Genomic DNA, 20,717 nt, shown 5'->3' with positions numbered 1-20,717 from the left:
TCTTTGCAGTGTGTTTGTGATGATAAGAAATGTCACAGCAAACACACAGGCGTCGTGATTTACTATCTAACAGGGGACCTGAGTCAGTGTGTGTGTAACGTAATCACTATTCAATAATGACCTACAATTAATACATTAGAGAGCTATTTCTGCTTGATTTAACTCTTTAAACTCAGGTATTGCTGTAAAAACTCTAAATCTTTGCAGTGTGTTTATGACAGCAAGAAATGTCACAGCAAACACACAGGCGTCGTGATTTACTATCTAACAGGGGACCTGAGTCAGTGTGTGTGTAACGTAATCACTATTCAATAATGACCTGCAATTAATACATTAGAGGGCTATTTCTGCTTGATTTAACCCTTTAAACTCAGGTATTGCTGTAAAAACTCTAAATCTTTGCAGTGTGTTTATGACAGCAAGAAATGTCACAGCAAACACACAGGCGTCGTGATTTACTATCTAACAGGGGACCTGAGTCAGTGTGTGTGTAACGTAATCACTATTCAATAATGACCTGCAATTAATACATTAGAGAGCTATTTCTGCTTGATTTAACCCTTTAAACTCAGGTATTGCTGTAAAAACTCTAAATCTTTGCAGTGTGTTTGTGATGATAAGAAATGTCACAGCAAACACACAGGCGTCGTGATTTACTATCTAACAGGGGACCTGAGTCAGTGTGTGTGTAACGTAATCACTATTCAATAATGACCTGCAATTAATACATTAGAGAGATATTTCTCCTTGATTTAACCCTGTAAACTCAGGTATTGCTGTAAAAACTCTAAATCTTTGCAGTGTGTTTATGACAGCAAGAAATGTCACAGCAAACACACAGGCGTCGTGATTTACTATCTAACAGGGGACCTGAGTCTGTGTGTGTGTAACGTAATCACTATTCAATAATGACCTGCATTTAATACATTAGAGAGCTATTTCTGCTTGATTTAACCCTTTAAACTCAGGTATTGCTGTAAAAACTCTAAATCTTTGCAGTGTGTTTATGACAGCAAGAAATGTCACAGCAAACACACAGGCGTCGTGATTTACTATCTAACAGGGGACCTGAGTCAGTGTGTGTGTAACGTAATCACTATTCAATAATGACCTGCAATTAATACATTAGAGGGCTATTTCTGCTTGATTTAACCCTTTAAACTCAGGTATTGCTGTAAAATCTCTAAATCTTTACAGTGTGTTTGTGATGATAAGAAATGTCACAGCAAACACACAGGCGTCGTGATTTACTATCTAACAGGGGACCTGAGTCAGTGTGTGTGTAACGTAATCACTATTCAATAATGACCTGCAATTAATACATTAGAGGGCTATTTCTGCTTGATTTAACCCTTTAAACTCAGGTATTGCTGTAAAATCTCTAAATCTTTACAGTGTGTTTGTGATGATAAGAAATGTCACAGCAAACACACAGGCGTCATGATTTACTATCTAACAGGGGACCTGAGTCAGTGTGTGTGTAACGTAATCACTATTCAATAATGACCTGCAATTAATACATTAGAGAGATATTTCTGCTTGATTTAACTCTTTAAACTCAGGTATTGCTGTAAAAACTCTAAATCTTTGCAGTGTGTTTGTGATGATAAGAAATGTCACAGCAAACACACAGGCGTCGTGATTTACTATCTAACAGGGGACCCTGAATCATTTTGTAAATCATAAATGAATTAAAAGTGGTTAGTTTAAAAAACTCATAAATGTATAAGGTGGTAAGATGGGCCTTTTATATGGGCCAAAAGTCACACATTATTTTTGCAAATACTTGGCTAACATAATTTTTTTTTAAAATAATGTCTATGTTAACACTTGTTTAAAAGAACTTTAGATGCAAAGTTTTTCCCATTTACCGTACCTTTTTTTTTTTTTTTTGATAAATAAAATAATGCATTATTTTTCAGTAAATATAGGCTACTCTCATTAAAATGTTTTATATATATATATATATATATATATATATATATATATATATATATATATATATATATATATATATATATATATATATATATATATATATATATATATCTGTCCACGGCCATGATGGATGGTATTTACAATATTTATTTGTAGAAACGGAAGACACACACATTTTGATGGCAGATGTATTTCTAATTACATCCTGGTTGTTTAGATTTTTTAATCCTTTTTTTCTTGGATCCTGTAGTATTTAATTTAATTTTAGTAAGTAATGCAAAGTTTGAAACTAGTCAGGGTATTTAGTAAAGAGATATAATCTATATGATGTTTGTTCCTTTAGTAAGCAGTCTGTTAAACAGCAGCTCTAGAGTCTCAGAGGACAGCAGGCCATTCAAACAATAGAGGAGTGTGTGTGTGTGTGAACGACGTGTGTTTAAGGGCTATTACAGTTCCTGCTCCAGCCTACAGGGGAGCTGCTGAGCATGGCCTTAAACACTCACACACTCTTAGGTCCCCTCTTGGTCAAAATTTTTAAAAATTCACCAGAGTGTTTTTTCTTGATTTTAACATGATTTAAACACACACACCTGTAGGTCCTTACTTGGTCAAACATTTAAAAAATCACCAGAGCATTTCTTTAGTGTTTTACTTCATTTTCACATGATTTAAAGCATGACCAACAGGGGACTTGAAAAATGTCCCCTCTTGGCTCAGAGGTCCCCTGTTGGTGAGTGTGTAACGACGCCAAGGTCCCCTGTTAGATAGGTAGACAAGTACACACACACACACACACACACACACACACACACACACACACACTCCACACACACACCTGGTTCACTATCTTTGTGGGGACTCTCCATAGACATAATGGTTTTTATACAGTACAAACTGTACATTCTATCGCCCTACACTGTCCCTGCCCCTAAACCTACCCATCACACACACACACACACACACACACACACACACACACACACACACACACACACACACACACACACACACACACACACACACTCTGTTGGCTGGGTGAGTGGCGGTGGCCTTTCGCTGGTGTTGTACGGTTGGTTGTGCATGTTATAGTGCAGCTCTGAGACTGTAGCTGTAGGAAGCAGCATTAGTGTGATGTTAATGAGCGAGTGTGAGCTGAAATAGCTCTTCCTGTTGTCCCGCTGTGAGATCATCAGCATTAATGCAGCGGGGCGAGCGAGGACAGGTGTGAGGGTCACGACCTCCAGGCTTTAACACATTCAGGTCAGCTGGAAACTGACAAACTAACACACGGAGTCAAAGGGACACTTCACACAAACATGATCATTTACTCGTAAACATTTCTGTGCAACAGGAAACTAGATATTTTGAAGTATGCTTCTTCTGCTTTTGTCCAAACAATGAACATCACGATCCAGAACATCAGACCCCACTGACTTACACTGCATAAAAATACACCAATACACTAATCAAAACAGCTTCCTTTGTGTTTCACAAAATCAACACATTCTATGATATTAATAATAACAGCATTTTCTTTTTTAGGTGAAGAATAATCTACTCATCTTTAGAGGACAAACTGACTTCACTGCAGATTAAAGAGGAAAAACATCAAGGGTTTGCAAAAGTGACAATGAATGAATGAATGAATGAATGAATGAATGAATGAATGAATGAATTATTATTGATCAATCAATCAGAAGTTCACAAAATGACATCATCACCATCATGATACATCATGTGTATCATCACCCTAAAAAACAAGATTTTACATTCCTATTAATCTAACACTCCAGTCTCATGGCTCTGGTCAACGTTCTCAAGGCTCTGGTCAACGTTCTCAAGGCTCTGGTCAACATTTTCAAGGCTCTGGTCAATGTTCTCATGGTTTAGGTCAACGTTCTCAAGTCTCTGGTCAACGTTCTCAAGGCTCTGGTCAACGTTCTCAAGGCTCTGGTCAACATTCTCAAGGCTCTGGTCAATGTTCTCATGGTTTAGGTCAACGTTCTCAAGGCTCTGGTCAACGTTCTCAAGGCTCTGGTCAACATTCTCAAGGCTCTGGTCAACATTCTCAAGGCTCTGGTCAACATTCTCAAGGCTCTGGTCAACGTTCTCAAGGCTCTGGTCAACGTTCTCAAGGCTCAGGTCAATGTTCTCAAGGCTCTGGTCAACATTCTCATGGCTCTGGTCAACGTTCTCAAGGCTCTGGTCAACGTTCTCAAGATTCAGGTCAACGTTCTCAAGGCTCTGGTCAACATTTTCAAGGCTCTGGTCAATGTTCTCATGGTTTAGGTCAACGTTCTCAAGTCTCTGGTCAACGTTCTCAAGGCTCTGGTCAACGTTCTCAAGGCTCTGGTCAACATTCTCAAGGCTCTGGTCAATGTTCTCATGGTTTAGGTCAACGTTCTCAAGGCTCTGGTCAACGTTCTCAAGGCTCTGGTCAACATTCTCAAGGCTCTGGTCAACATTCTCAAGGCTCTGGTCAACATTCTCAAGGCTCTGGTCAACGTTCTCAAGGCTCTGGTCAACATTCTCAAGGCTCTGGTCAACGTTCTCAAGGCTCTGGTCAAACCATTAAAACAATTTTTTTTTTATAAATAACTTAACCTAAATCAAATTGGACTATTTTTCTATTTATCTTATGATGATTGGAGTATTGCCAACATGTAGAATCCTGAAAAATAAAATGCATGACGGTTTCCAAACATATGAAGCAGCACACATATTTTTAACATTTTAATAATATGTCACAGTTTTTACTGTATTTCTGATCAAATAAAGGCATCCTTGGCTCTTTGAGGACATTAAAGGCTAACATTTTAGTATGGTGAACACATATTCCCTATTAACTCCGACTTCTGCTTTAATAAACTCCTAATTTACTGCTTATTAATAGTTAGTAAGGTAGTTTTTGTAGCATTTAAGTTTAGGTATTGGGTCGGATTAAGGGATGCAGAATAAGGCATTTATATGAGCTTTATAAGTGCTAATAAACAGACAATATCCTAGTAATATGCATGATCATAAGACACTAGTTAATAGTTAATAACTGAACCCTAAAATAAAGTGTTACCCATTAAAGTCTGGTGTATATATCTCTGTTTGGGCAGCTTTCAGAAGTCAGAGTTCAGACTCTGCACATTAATCTGCCTTATGCATGAAGCCATAATTACTGTGAAGCTCAAACCCTGAATGTCCAGGGAGATGTGAGGTCATTTAGGATTCTGAGATAAAATCAATAGATTTCTTTTACCTTCTTTATTTATTTCTGACAGTCTGACAGAAGGAAGCGGCCGCACACGTCTAACAACAGCCATAACTCTAGATTGCTCATATTACGCTCGCCTTAATTGTTCTCTGTCAATTGCATGTGCAGTGTGTAAGTTTAGCGAGTTAAATAAGGTAGTTGTTCTTTGTGTTTGGCCATTATTAAGTTAATTTTAGTGCTGGAAAGAATCGCAGGGGGACTGAGGTCAATAACTTTGAGACAGTGAGACGTCGGATGGTAAGAGCATCACTTTCTCTCCATTAGCATCTCACATGATGTTTATTCTGCAATCACAAGTCGACATTTCCTCTTGATCTAAGACATATTAGCGTGAGAGGAGAGTCCCTAAATCAGAAGAGGAACACTTTCCATAGCGCGCCGTTCCTCCTTCACCTCGCTAATGTCCTCTAATGGACTTTAATTCAGTTAAGCTTTAATTAGATCTTGGCTGAAGAGGAAAGCATTACGCTGCGCTGATGTTTCCTGTGAGTATGAAGAGAGTTTTAGTTGTCTTGAAGTGTCGACCGACCGCAGCATCTGAAGCTGATCGCCACCGGTCGGATCCCCAAACACTTATCGAAGGTTTGGTGAGTAACCGACTGACACTGTTTTGTCTGTGGAACGTAAAAGAAAATTATTGAAGGTTGTCTCGATGTTCTCTAACTCATCAAAGTGTTTCTGTGTCATTTGGTTCCCAACTATATTCAAAATATCTTCAACATTAAAGAGAGCAAACATGCAGGAGTGGAACGACATGGTGCCAGAGTTCATATTAATGGGTGAGCTAACACTTTTAGAAATTGGGTCAGAAATGTGGTCAAAATACATTAATTATATATATATATTATACTGATCACTAATATTGTGTTTGACCCCTGACCCGTCTCAGATGGACTCCTCTAGACCCCTGAAGGTGTGCTGAGGTATCTGGGACCAAGATGTTAGCAGCAGATCCTTTAAGTCCTGTAAGTTGCGAGGTGGATCAGACTTGTTTGTTCGGCTCATCCCACAGATGCTCGATTGGATTGAGATCTGGGGAATCTGGAGGCCGAGTTGACGCCTCAAACCATTCCTGAAGCATTTGTGCTTTGTGTCAGGAGCATTATCCTGCTGGAAGAGTCACAGCCACCAGAATACCGTTTCCATGGTCTCAGCAATGCTTAGGTAGGTGGAGCGTGTCAAAGTAACATCCACATGGATGGAGGACCCAAGGTTTCCCAGCGGAACATTGGCCAAAGCATCACACTGCCTCCGCCGGCTCGCCTTCTTCCCATAGTGCATCCTGGGGCCATGTGTTCCCCAGGTAAGCCACACACACACACACACCCGGCCATCCACATGATGTAAAAGAACACGTGATTCCTCAGACCAGGCCACCTTCTTCCATTGCTCCGTGGTCCAGTTCTGATGCTCACGTGCCACTGTTGGTGCTTTCGGCGGGGTCAGGGGTCAGAGGTCACCCTGACTGGTCCATACGCCTCAAACTGAGCTGCTCTGTGTATTCTGACAGCTTTCTATCAGAACCAGCATTAACTTCTGGAGCAGTTTGAGCTCCAGTAGCTCATCTGTTTGATAGGACTCCACGGGCCAGCCTTCGCTCCCCACGTGCATCAATGAGCCTTGGCCGCCCATGACCGGAGGGCTGCAGTCCCCATTACAACCACTTTGTGGTTGTGTGACCGCTTGTGTGACTTTCTTACATACTGCACCTTTAAGATTAACATTCATAATGTAAATGAAAGCTTTAGCATAAGTTCTGCCGGGAAGATTTAATTGTAAAGTCACTTCAACTTCTATCTATCCAATCACATTCCAATACTTTGGTAGTAAAGATCGGTACTTACTCATGTCTGAGTTTGCAGATGCTGACGCTCCAATTCACCGCCATCCATGTTCACCCCCCCCACCAGCTCCAGGTTGGCCCTTCCACACCTCACGGGGCCCTCCGACTGGAGCTACGGACGGGGCCTATGCCAAAGCACTTTAATGCTTGCTGAGTAATTGTCAAAGTATTTATTCTCCCGATTCTTTCTGTCGGAAATATTATCAACACCGATAATGATCATAAATGTGTTGATGATCAGATCCTCATATGATTAGTGAAGGATCATGTGACTCTGAAGACTGCAGTAATGATGATAAACTCAGGAATAAATCACACTTTACATTATGTTCACATAGAGAAGATTTACACTAAAGGAATATTTCACTGCTTTACTCGAGTTATGATCCAGAAGAGACTCTTTCGGAAACATTTGGAAATCTCACCACATATGGACACATCTGTCTGTCTGTCTGTTCTCTTTCATGTCCCGTGGCATAATAAACAGCGCAGGCGGTGTGTGTTTGTGTTTTGTTCTCCGAGTCTGAAGCCCTGGATGAGGGACCCGTGAACCGTCGTCATTTGTGCAGCTGCTCCGAGAGTTCACATCAGACCCCTGCGGCTCCTAAAAACACGAATCACACCACAGAGATCATTAGATGGGTTCGTCAGGAGTGTGTGTGTGTGTGTGTGTGTGTGTGTGTGTGTGTGTGTGTGTGTGTGTGTGTGTGTGTGACGGGGCGGCGGCTCTGTCTGTCCCGCGAGATTCAGAGAAGAGCAGCATTACCTCCATTCACTGACTGACACGCTTGAATCATTTATTACAAACCTGCGATGGCTGCTCTGCATGTCACATCATGTTAGAGTTCACACTGAGCTCTGTGGACACACACACACACACACACACACACACACACACACACACACACACACACACTCTGACCGTCAGGTGGGACAAGTGTCCAAGAGATACAATTACCACATTGGCTAAGTGCTGGAGGTTGGTGAGGTGACCTTCCATCGAATGTGTGTGAGTGTGTGTGTGTGTGTGTGTGTGTGTGTGTGTGTGTGTGTGTGTGTGTGTGTGTGTGTGTGTGTGTGTGTGTGTGTGTGCGAGTGTCTGTCCTTCATTGCTCTCCATTTGTGGGAAAATTGTTGTTTATGGCTGTGGTGTTTTATTGGTCAGATGTTGTGTTTGGCCGTTTCCCAGCACAGAGTGACCACTGATGATCACTTAACTGCTCCATACTGACCGCCAGAGGAATAAATAACAGGATTATTCAAGAAGAGCAGCGGAATAATAACAATAAAACTTAATTTGCATGTTCTGAAGCAGACAGCAGAAGAACGAGTGTTACAGTCAGATAATGACGGATACGAGAAAAACACCAGAATTTCTGTCGTTCTATATTCTGATCAAATACAGAAGAGACTTCTTTCAAAAAAAGCCTACAAAATGACCTCAAACATGTGTATTAAATCTAAGTAGGTCAAATCAATGGCTGAAAGTATCTCTAAAACAAAGCACTGAATGTACTATAAATAATGCAACACTTCCTGATGTAATTTAAAATGAACTCATTTAATTCCAGTATGGTTTAATTTTTTCGGACTCATCGCATAACAGGCAGAACGAGACCCGATAGAAAATTTCTGCACATTTACACAATTAAAACCTGCTTCAAACCCGCGGCACATATCCAGGTTTTCCACAGTCCCAGAGTTCACCAGATTTTCCAGGATATTAAATTAACAAAGCCACGGTTCCCAACCTCGCCAGTACAGAAGCACTTCTGATCGCCACATTAGGTTTGGATCTTAAGCCGATTCAGTGATGAAATTAATGATTTTCTGCAGAATATTCAAGAGTAATTATGTCATTAACATACAGATTATTCACACCATTCTCCACGTTTCCCCCCAATATAGCGTAAATATAAATGTACATTATTATGGACCCTTTTCACAAACTGCGACGGTGTGTATCGTAAATCCTGCAATGCTTTTTTTGTATTTTCACTTAATGTACATTGTGTACATTTATAACACTAATGTTTGTATTATATTACTTTTGCATTCCATCACTGCTGTGAGGGAGTATATAATACAGTGTCTATGGGACGAACGGAAAAAATCACTGTCGTTATCAATCTCCCTGTATTTTCCCTTCTTTTTGAAAGTTGTGAAATCACTTTTGTTATGTTTTTCTTTTTCTGTTTGAGAAAATGTGGACACAGAAAATAAATTTAATGTATTGTCTCATTCACCGCCATATGAGAGAGAGAGAGAGAGAGAGAGAGAGAGAGAGAGAGAGAGAGAGAGAGAGAGAGAGAGAGAGAGAGAGAGAGAGAGAGACGTTTAACACCTTTTATTTTCTATCATATTATACAAACATTTGTACATATAATACCAATTCCATCCAAATCTCAACAACACCAAAATAAGACTAATTTATCCTCATCATCATCCACAGCAATCCAAGTTTAATCTATACACCGTTCCCTTTTAATATTGAACATATCATTATTCATTTTATAAAACTCATACTCTATTTTAACTCTAGATTCCACCAAGGCTTTAAACAGCTTTACTACATTAATTATTTTATCTTCATTTTCAATTGTATACGCTTTCCAAACTGTTAACTTTGCTTGGCCAATTAAAAAATTGGAGAAAGTACAACGCTCACTTTGAGACTTAACATATTTAAACCTGAAAATGAAGGCTATTTTTGAACATTTCAAACCAAAGCCTTTAAAAATATTCTCTAAGAGATGAGAGAGAGAAAGAGAGATGATGCTGACAGGTGCAGGTCTGTCCATGCATTAAACACACACTGGGACTGAGAGCGTCTCTCTCTCTCTCTCTCTCTCTCTCTCTCTCTCTCTCTCTCTCTCTCTCTCTCTCTCTCTCGTCACAGGCTGTAAATGGCTTCATTAAAGGCACGCTGTGGGGAATGTGTGGAGTATTTATGAGGGTGAATATGGGCAGGTAGCAGCAGACGTTTGTAACGAAACGTCCATTAGAGGGATGAGAGAAGATGCTGCTCCCATGGCGATGCTGAATCTGTCGGCATGGCGACACAGGGCACATATGCTGCCAAACTGGATTTGCAATGAAAGGCAGTGATGAGAGCGAGTGTATGTGAGAGAGAGTTAAAGTGTGCCGTCTACATCAGGACAGGAGTCCAAACTGCGCTGGAATCCTCAGGAATGGCCTGATGCGGATGCTCAGACTCTCTCTCTCTCTCTCTCTCTCTCTCTCTCTCTCTCTCTCTCTCTCTCTCTCTCTCTCTCTCATATGAAGGGATGAGAGCAGCAGGGGTCGCCGCAGGTCACAGCTGGGCAGATGGCTCTGTTTTTCTCATCTAAGTTGAATGTAAAAATTTGTGACACAAAGTGCTGTGTTTCATATCGGTTTAGTTCTGACAAGACAGATAATGGCACAGTTACACACACACACCTACTGATTAATGCATGATCCATGTGCTCACCTAGAGCTGATACACACACACACTCTCTCTCTCTCTCTCTCTCTCTCTCTCTCTCTCTCTCTCTCTCTCTCTCTCTCTCTCTCTCTCTCTCTCACACACACACACACACACACACAATCACTCAGTCACACACACCTGCTGATTAATGCATGACCCATGTGCTCACCTAGAGCTGATTTACTGCAGCTACACACTAGGGTTGTCATGATTTACTGGTATTAAGGATAATCATGATTTTCAAAACAAGATATATCAATATATACTGGTATTGATGATATTGACGATTACCGCAATATGAATAGCACACATATGATATTATTGCGCCTAAATAATTCAGAGTCAGTATTGTTTTACATCCCAAAGTACAATAGATGTAGATCCCATTACTCTCTGCCTGGTGTATGGACTTACCTAACTGCTTACATGCCTTGTGGATACTCACCCTTTAACATCTTCACCATAATCATCTTCTTCTTTGCACTGACGTTCTTTATTCATCCATACCTGCAAAGGACAAAGAGGTGGTGACTCAGTGACTTCCTCTAAGTCTGTTGGCTTACCTGATCCATCCCTTACACTGTAGTCAGCACAAACTCTGCTACAGAAATATGTCAGCAGCATGTATGTTAAAGTTTGGAGTTTGAAAAAAAAAAGACCTTTATGTGTTTATGTGTTTTAGTCACTGAAATAAGGCCATAAAAGCCATACTGAATATTTGCTCACAAGACTTTTGAGAACTGGGTCTTATAGGCTAGAATTTTTGCTTTTAAAACAATGTGAAAATCATCCTGCCCACATAAAGCAATATATTGATTTAAACATAAGACAAGTTTTGAGTCCCAAAGACTGTTTGCAGGGAGGCGTGGATGATCATGAATATGGATGTGTTTCACACCTGGTTAGACAAAGACCCTCCACAAGGGACAATCAAAGATTGTTTCTATATTATTTACAATATAACATAATAACAATATACATAACAAAGTACATTACTGAGCACATTAATCTAGTATTATTCCACAGTAAACTCTGGTCTCAATAATCTCATATTCATCATGTTCATTCATCACATTACTACTATATCATATTATGTTAAATATTATAGAGCATAAAAACATCCTTGTGTTGTACAACATTTAGATTTATTTAGACATTTAGCAATGAAAGATTGCCTACCTGCCTATTGTCACAGACACCCCAGGCTCCCACATCTCCAAATCACAGCGCACGCTCTCACACAATAGTATTAACCACACACACCTGCAGCTCATCATCACCCCAATCACCAGCAGTACAAAAGACCAGCCGAACGGTAGAGACGGCTAGGGCAAGGTTTATGTTTATATTGTGGATCTCCAAATCACTACATCGCCAAGTGTCCTACACGCCGTCCTCGTCCTCTGGTGAGTGTGGTCTAACCATCTCACTACAAGAATCAACCGTTAACCACTTTTGTGAACCTCATTACTGCCGATGTCTCCTTGCCAGTCTCTGCCCTTCTTGACTCTGGTTCCGCTGGGAGCTTCATCTCAGGCGCCCTCTGCCGTCAGCTCAAGCTCAAGACAACTTACACCCCGTCAATCTACCAAGTAGAATCCATAACAGGTAGACCATTAAGCCAAAGGCAGGTTCACTCCATTGCCGGTCCCGTTGAACTACAAGACGGCCTCCTTTGAGTTGATCTGATACATATACTGGTTCTGGAGGAATCCACCGCTGACGTAATTCTAGGACACCCATGGCTGGAGCAGCATAACCCCATCATCTCTTGGAAGTCCGGTGAGATCCTAAAGTTGGGCGATAGCTGCTTCACCAGCTGCTTCTCTGCTTTTCCTGTCCCTTCCATGTCTCGTTCCAGAAAGATTCCTGTTTGTGCAACTTCTATTGAGAGTCCCATCAAACAGTGGTCAGTGGAGATTCCATCTTGCTACGCCTCCTTTAGTGACATATTCTGCCCTCACCGCGCCTCCAAGTTGCCTCCACACCGGCTATGGGACTGCGCCATCGATCTGCTTCTGGGTGAGCCAGTGCCCAAGGGGAAGATTTATCCCCTCTCCCTGCCAGAGGAGAAGGCCATGAAAGAGTACATCCAGGAAGCACTCGAACACGGCTACATCCGAACTTCCACATCCCCTGCTGCATCTAGCTTCTTCTTCATGGCCAAGAAGGACGGAGGCTTGCGACCCTGAATTGACTACCGGGCTTTAGACAAGATCACTATTAAGTTCCGTTATCCTCTTCCTCTCGTCCCAACCGCGCTGGAACATCTCCGTGGTGCCACTGTCTTCACCAAGTTGGACCTCCGCAGCTCGTACAACCTCATCCGGATACGTGAGGGGGACGAGTGGAAGACCGCCTTTGTTACGCACACCAGCCACTACGAGTACTTGGTAATGCCCTATGGCCTGGCCAACGCCCCCCTCCGTATTCCAGGACTTCATCCATGAGGTGCTCTGGGAGTTCCTCCACAAGTCCATTTTTGTATACATTCATGACATCCTGATTTACTCCTGGAACCTGGCCGACCATCGCCACCACGTTGCAGAGGTCCTGCAACGCCTGAGGGAGTTCCATCTGTATCTCAAAGCCGAGAAGTGTTCCTTACACAAGTCCTGAGTGCAGTTCCTTGGTTATAACATTGACCGCAGTAGCATCCGGGTGGACGAGGGGAAGGTGGAAGCCATCAAGACCTGGCCAACTCCCTCAACCATCAAAGAACCCCAGAGATTCCTAGGTTTTGCCAATTTCAATTGAAGATTCATCCAGAACTACAGTATCATCTCCAGTCCAGTAAGCCCAAGTTTCTGTCCTTGACCCCCGCGGCCTGCGACCTTAAGGAAGCCTTCACCACCGCTCCCCTCCTAGTTCATCCAGATCCCACCAAGCCGTTCATTGTGGAAGTCGATGTGTCCACAACTGGAGCACCACCCAGTCAACTCCATTCATGTGCCTTCTTCTCCCGGAAGTTCAACCCGGCAGAGGTTAACTACGACATTGGGAACAGGGAGCTGCTTGCCATCAAGCTGGCCCTGGAAGAGTGGAGGCATTGGTCGAAGGGGTCACAACATCCATTTATGGTACTTACTGACCATAAGAACCTTGAGTACTTGAGAGATGCCAAGCGACTCAACCCTAGCCAAGCCCGTTGGGCACTCTTCTTCACAAGGTTTAATTTCTCTATCTCCTGTCGTCCTGGTTCCAAGAATGTGAAGGCAGATGCTCTCTCTCTCGCCTTCACGCTGCAGAAGAACAACCTGAAAGGTCCGAGCCAATCCTACTCTCTTACAATCCTAAATGAATGTGAGCAATGCAAGTAAAGGCATGAGTTGTGCAGCCCTAACCAAAAATAATAATCAACAGATGCATAAGAAATAGAAATATAAAGATGTTTTGACTGATTAATCATGAAGAGAATTAACACACCGTTGTGAAAGTATATGGTTAATCTGTGTCCTTGAAGCCATCTTGGTTATTTTCATAAGGATAATGTCCATAGCCATAGTCTTATTGCTGTATAGAACACTATAAAATATTATAAGTATCGTTCCTATTTTGAAATAAGAAGCCACATCAGTTCACAGAAGGAAGTTATTGTAAAATATGCTGTTATTCTCATAAATTGTATTTTGATGTCCTGCTAAGCTAAAAAGGGGTTAGCATTTCAGCCTTGTCTAAATAAAATCCCATTGCATGGTCAATTTTTTTCCCCCATAAATACAATAATTTTATCATTGATTTAAATAATTCTGACAATATGACAATAAGCTGCCAAATGTTTTCTTTCAGATGAGTCTACAACGTCTAAAGTCCAAAGGCTTCATGAAATATGTATTTTAGCGTGGGTAGCCATTTCTTGGATTTGTGGGCGCAGGTTAAGTCATGAGTTGTGTTTTAAAGCTCAGTTATAATGCTAATAATAAAATAATAAAATAACTCAGCAGCCAAAGAAAAGCCAGAGAAAGTTGTTGTAATTGTTGTATGCAATGATGGGATTCACTGACGGAGAAAAAGAAAGCTAAACAAAATAAAGCAAAGATGAATTTGATTAAACACTTTTTTCAAGGTTTCCATAGATATCAAAATGAATCATTATTGTGCATTCTTTTGGCCATGATAACCATGGTGTGAAAAATCTGATATTGTGACAACCCTACACACACACACACACACACACAGTGTCAGAGATTCTCAGTAGATGTCGATGTGAGTTTGCTCGGCCATGAGAAGTTTCTCTCTGTGTCCGGGGCGTGAGTGTGTGATATTAGGGTGACTTGAGGTCATTTTAGGGTCACTGCTTGTTCTGGCCAGCAAGTGTCACTCATGGGTGACTGTAGTGTGTCAGGGTCAAAGGTCAAGTGTGTGTGTCTGTGTCAGGACGGGTCAGTAGATTCATCTGGTCTACAAAATCTCATTTTACACATGGCCTGATTATTAGAGAGAAAGAGAGAGAGACCGTGTGTGTGTGTGTGTGGCCATGTTTTTGTGACATATGAGGACACAAATGTGTATAATGCCATGGGTATGACACAGGTATTACAGGAGAGGGTGAAATATGAGGACATTACCCATGTCCCCATTTTTCAAAAGGCTTATAAATCATACATGATGAGTTTTTTTTAGAAAGTAAAAATGCAGAACGTTTCCTGTGATGGGTAGGTTTAGGGGCAGTGTGTGTGTGTGTGTGTGTGTGTGTGTGTGTGTGTGTGTGTGTGTGTGTGTGTGTGTGTGTGTGTGTGTGATGGGTAAGTTTAGTGGCAGCGTAAGGGGATAGAAAATACGGTTTGTACAGTATAAAAACCATTACGCCTATGGAATGTCCCCATATGCCACAAAAACAAACATGTGTATGTGTGTGTGTGTGTGTGTGTGTGTGTGTGTGTGTGTGTGTGTGTGCCACAATCTTTAAGTGTTCAGGAGCAGTAGCTGGTCTGGGGTCACACACGCGCAGGTGAGCCGAGCCCCGGGCTCACATTAACAGCTCATATTAATTGTCATGTTTGATTGCAGGTTATTAGTGCGGCTGCTTTGTTGTTGTTTGTAAACAGGCACGCAGGTAATGCACCAATGATCGTGGTGCTCGGCCCATCTGCTCCCGCAGCACGCACACGCACACACACACACACACACACACACACACACACACACACACACACACACACACACACACACACACACACACACTGTGTTCTCTAATAGGTTTCCCCAGCTGTTTCTATTCCTGCGCTCTCACGGGTCGTGCATTTGCCTCTTGGCTCGCGCCCAAAGTCTCGTCCCGAGCGCTGATAAACACGAGACCTCTCGTCCCGCTCTGGATCAGGTGCTGCAGGTGTGTGTGTGTGTGTGTGTGTGTGTGTGTGTGTGTGTCAGCCGACCCTCAGAGGCTTTCGGAGCCGATTGTTCTCGGCTGTAATTACATGTGCATTAATTGATAAGGTGGAAAAGCTGCATTGATTTGGTGTCAGAGACGCAGATCTGAAGCACATGGCGACTGTAATGACCGCTCCGTTCTGCTCTGACAACTTTAGTTTCACAACACGTCCACTTCCAAACAGGACAACTGCAGCAGGCCCTCTCTCTCTCTCTCTCTCTCTCTCTCTCTCTCTCTCTCTCTCTCTCTCTCTCTCTCTCTCTCTCTCTCTCTCTCTCTCTCACACACACACACACACACACACACACACACACGTCTGGTGCGCTATCTTTCTGGGGACTCACCACAGGCGTAATGGTTTTTATGCTGTACAAACCATATATTCTATCACCCTACACTGCCCCTGCCCCTAAACCTACCCATCACAGGAAACTTTCTGCATTTTTACATTTTCAAAATAACTCATTCTGTATGATTTATTAGCTTTTGTACCCATGGGGACCTCAATTTAGGTCCCCACAGTGACACAAGTCCTTTGGTCATTTCTAGAGAACCACTGAGGGCAAAACCCAAACTCTCTGCTCTTCATTAAATGGGTTTGGACCCAAACTCTCTCTTCTTCATTAAATGGGTTCGGACCCAAACTCCCCGTACTTCATTAAATGGGTTCAGACTCAAACTCTCTGCTCTTCATTAAATGGGTTCGGACCCAAACTCTCTGTTCTTCATTACATGGGTTCGGACCCAAACTCTCTCTTCTTCATTGAATGGGTTCGGACCCAAACTCTCTGTTCTTCATTACATGGGTTTGGACCCAAACTCTCTGCTCTTCATTAAATGGGTTCGGACCCAAACTCTCTGTTCTTCATTACATGGGTTCGGACTCAAACTCTCTGCTCTTCATTAAATGGGTTCGGACCCAAACTCTCTGCTCTTCATTAAATGGGTTTGGACCCAAACTCTCTGCTCTTCATTAAATGGGTTCGCACCCAAACTCTCTCTTCTTCATTAAATGGGTTCGGACCCAAACTCTCTGCTCTTCATTAAATGGGTTCGGACCCAAACTCTCTGTACTTCATTAAATGGGTTTGGACCCAAACTCTCTGCTCTTCATTAAATGGGTTCGCACCCAAACTCTCTCTTCTTCATTAAATGGGTTCGGATCCAAACTCTCTCTTCTTCATTAAATGGGTTCGGACCCAAACTCTCTGCTCTTCATTAAATGGGTTCGGACCCAAACTCTCTGTTCTTCATTAAATGGGTTCGGACCCAAAATCTCTCTTCTTCATTAAATGGGTTCGGACCCAAATTCTGGATGATCAGGAGCAGCTCAGAGAATCCCAGATGAATTACTCCAGTAAAAGCAGGCATGGCTGTGTTTTATCATGAGTTATACAGGGAACACAAACACACACACACACACACTGATAATCTGATACTCAGAACAGAACTCTGATGGTACGGGATTATACCACAATACGCTAATTTATAAGAGAAGATTTTTATAAACGGTCAGATATTAATGTCATAGCAGCGCAACAATCACAACAAAGCGGGTTTAGTGCAGCTTCAGCTAATGAAGTCTGATCTGTGCATAAAGCTGAAGCATCCTGTAGATGGCGCTGTACTCTACACTTCCACTCTCTCTCTCTCTCTCTCTCTCTCTCTCTCTCTCTCTCTCTCTCTCTCTCACACACACACACACACACACACACACACACACATGTTGGTCTATGTGGTTTACAGGGACTCTCCATAGGCGTAATGGTTTTTATACTGTACAAACCGTATTTTCTATCCCCTTACACTGCCCCTGCCCCTAAACCTACCCATCACAGGAAACATGCTGCATTTTTACTTTCTCAAAATAACATCATTTAGTATGTTTTTAAGGCCATTTGAATTATGGGGACATTTGATATGTCCTCATAAACCACATTTATAGAGTAATACCAGTGTAATACCCATGTAGTTATACAAATTTGTGTCCTCATAAACCACATAAACAGGCTCACACACACACACACACACACACACACACACACACACACACACACACACACACACACACACACACACACACACACTCTCTCTCTCTCTCTCTCTCTCTCTCTCTCTCTCTCTCTCTGTGTGTGTTTCTCTTTTGTTGTATTCTGTTGTTCTCAGTCCTCATTCTATTTATGTTAATGCAGTAAGTTCATGCCGTGGTGATATGAGTGAGTGTGTGTGTGTGTGTGTGTGTGTGTGTGTGTGTGTGTGTGTGTGTGTGTGTGTGTGTGTGTGTGTGTCAAGAGGGGGTCAGCATTTGTGTTTAGAGACAATTCCCATGACATTCTCTGGCTTTGGAGAGCCATGGAAAGTTTCTTCCCAGGATCACCTAATCCTGCCAATTTCCACAAGATCCACTAACTGTGTGTGTGTGTGTGTGTGTGTGTGTGTGTGTGTGTGTGTGTGTGTGTTATACACAAATGTGTATAATGACATGGGTATTACACAGGTATTACAAGGAGAGGGTGAAATATGAGGACATTGGCCATGTCAAAATGCTTATAAATCATACAGGATGAGGTTTTTTTAGAAAGTAAAAATGCAGAATGTTAGTGGGTAGGGATAGGTTTAGGGGCACACTGTGTGTGTGTGTGTGTGTGTGTGTGTGTGTGTGTGTGTGTGTGTATGTGTGTGTGTGTGTGTGTGTGTGTGTGTGTGTGTGTGTGTGTGTGTGTGTGTGTAGGTTTAGAGGCAGTGTAAGGGGATAGAAAATACGGTTTGTACAGTATAAAAAACATTACGCCTATAGAATGTCCCCATGTGTCACAAAAACAAATGTGTGTGTGTGTGTGTGTGTGTGTGTGTGTGTGTGTGTGTGTGTGTGTGTGTGTAAGTTTATCCACAGCAGGTAAACTTTAAACAGCTGTGTGATGGTAAGGTTTACTCTGACTTCCTTCTCTTTTAGCTTAACATAAACTGCTGATACAATCAACAGAAACCCAAACACATGGAAAGGAAGCGCCAGGTTGGTCCCTTTAACCCTCGCCCCTCAGAGACTGCTTTTACTGCGCACACAGAGTCTCGTTCTGCAAACAAATGAACACTGAAACATCTCGTCGTTCATACCAGCCTTTGGAATTACCAGAGGATTATACTGACTGACCACAGCTTAGTTTTAAACAGCACCGTTCATTAAGACTTGCCCTCACTGAGGAGTGTCACACACTTTCTCACACACAACCTCTGTCCACACTGGAGTACCCCAGGGCTCGCTGCAGGGCCTGCTGACCATCCTTTCATGACTCATGGGGTTAGTCTGTGACAGGGGTTAGTCTGTGACAGGGGTTAGTCTGTGACACGGGTTAGACTGTGACAGGGGTTAGTCTGTGACAGGGGTTAGTCTGTGACAGGGGATAGACTGTGACAGGGGTTAGACTGTGACAGGGGTTAGTCAGTGACAGGGGTTAGTCTGTGACAGGGGCTAGTCTGTGACAGGGGTTAGTCTGTGACAGGGGTTAGTCTGTGACAGGGGTTAGACTGTGACAGGGGTTAGACTGTGACAGGGGTTAGTCTGTGACAGGGGTTAGTCTGTGACAGGGGTTAGTCTGTGACAGGGGTTAGACTGTGACAGGGGTTAGTCAGTGACAGGGGTTAGACTGTGACAGGGGTTAGTCAGTGACAGGGGTTAGACTGTGACAGGGGTTAGACTGTGACAGGGGTTAGACTGTGACAGGGGTTAGTCAGTGACAGGGGTTAGTCAGTGACAGGGGTTAGACTGTGACAGGGGTTAGTCAGTGACAGGGGTTAGTCTGTGACAGGGGTTAGTCAGTGACAGGTGTTAGACTGTGACAGGGGTTAGTTGGTGACAGGGGTTAGTCGGTGACAGGGCTTAGTCGGTGACAGGGGTTAGTCAGTGACAGGTGACAGGGGTTAGTCAGTGACAGGGGTTAGTCGGTGACAGGGGTTAGTCGGTGACAGGGGTTAGTCAGTGACAGGGGTTAGTCAGTGACAGGGGTTAGTCAGTGACAGGGGTTAGTCGGTCCCAGGGGTTAGTCGGTCACAGGGGTTTGTCGGTGACGGGTTAGTCTGTGACAAGGGTTAGTCAGTAACAGGGTTTAGTCAGTGACAGGGTTAGTAGGTGACAGGGGTTAGTCAGTGACAGGGGTTAGTCAGTGACAGGGGTTAGTCTGTGACAGGGGTTAGTCGGTGACAGGGGTTAGTCAGTGACAGGGGTTAGTCAGTGACAGGGTTTAGTCGGTGACAGGGGTTAGTCAGTGACAGGGTTTAGTCGGTGACAGGGGTTAATCAGTGACAGGGGTTAGTCAGTGACAGGGGTTAGTCAGTGACAGGGGTTAGTCAGTGACAGGGTTTAGTCGGTGACAGGGGTTAGTCAGTGACAGGGTTTAGTCGGTGACAGGGGTTAGTCAGTGACAGGGTTTAGTCGGTGACAGGGGTTAATCAGTGACAGGGGTTAGTCAGTGACAGGGTTTAGTCGGTGACAGGGGTTAGTCGGTGACAGGGGTTAGTCAGTGACAGGGGTTAGTCAGTGACAGGGGTTAGTCAGTGACAGGGTTTAGTCAGTGACAGGGTTTAGTCAGTGACAGGGGGTTAGTCAGTGACAGGGGTTAGTCAGTGACAGGGGTTAGTAGGTGACAGGGGTTAGTCAGTGACAGGGGTTAGTCTGTGACAGGGGTTAGTCGGTGACAGGGGTTAGTCAGTGACAGGGGTTAGTCTGTGACAGGGGTTAGTCAGTGACAGGGGTTAGTCGGTGATGTTAACGTTTGCTGTTATATTTGACATTTAAAAGTTGTGTTATGTTGTGTCGATTTTTTTTGAGGTTGCC

At 42.9% G+C, this 20,717-nt stretch overlaps 1 long non-coding RNA gene across 1 annotated transcript in view; it reads right to left on the bottom strand.

Annotated features, from left to right (window-relative positions):
- Positions 1–10,365: 10,365 nt before the first annotated feature.
- Positions 10,366–20,717, bottom strand: part of LOC137093742 (uncharacterized) — a 76,376-nt gene continuing 66,024 nt past the window's right edge. The window contains exons 2-3 of the long non-coding RNA XR_010908556.1: positions 10,961–11,022; positions 10,366–10,392 (exon numbers count right to left, since the gene is read on the bottom strand). This is a non-coding gene — a long non-coding RNA (uncharacterized lncRNA). The remainder of the gene's footprint in view (positions 10,393–10,960; positions 11,023–20,717) is intronic.

The sequence above is a fragment of the Pseudorasbora parva genome, chromosome 12, assembly GCF_024679245.1.
Source record: "Pseudorasbora parva isolate DD20220531a chromosome 12, ASM2467924v1, whole genome shotgun sequence".
Classification (NCBI taxonomy): domain Eukaryota; kingdom Metazoa; phylum Chordata; class Actinopteri; order Cypriniformes; family Gobionidae; genus Pseudorasbora; species Pseudorasbora parva.
Note: the sequence above shows the minus strand (reverse complement) of the source record. Positions and strands in the feature narration are given on the sequence as shown.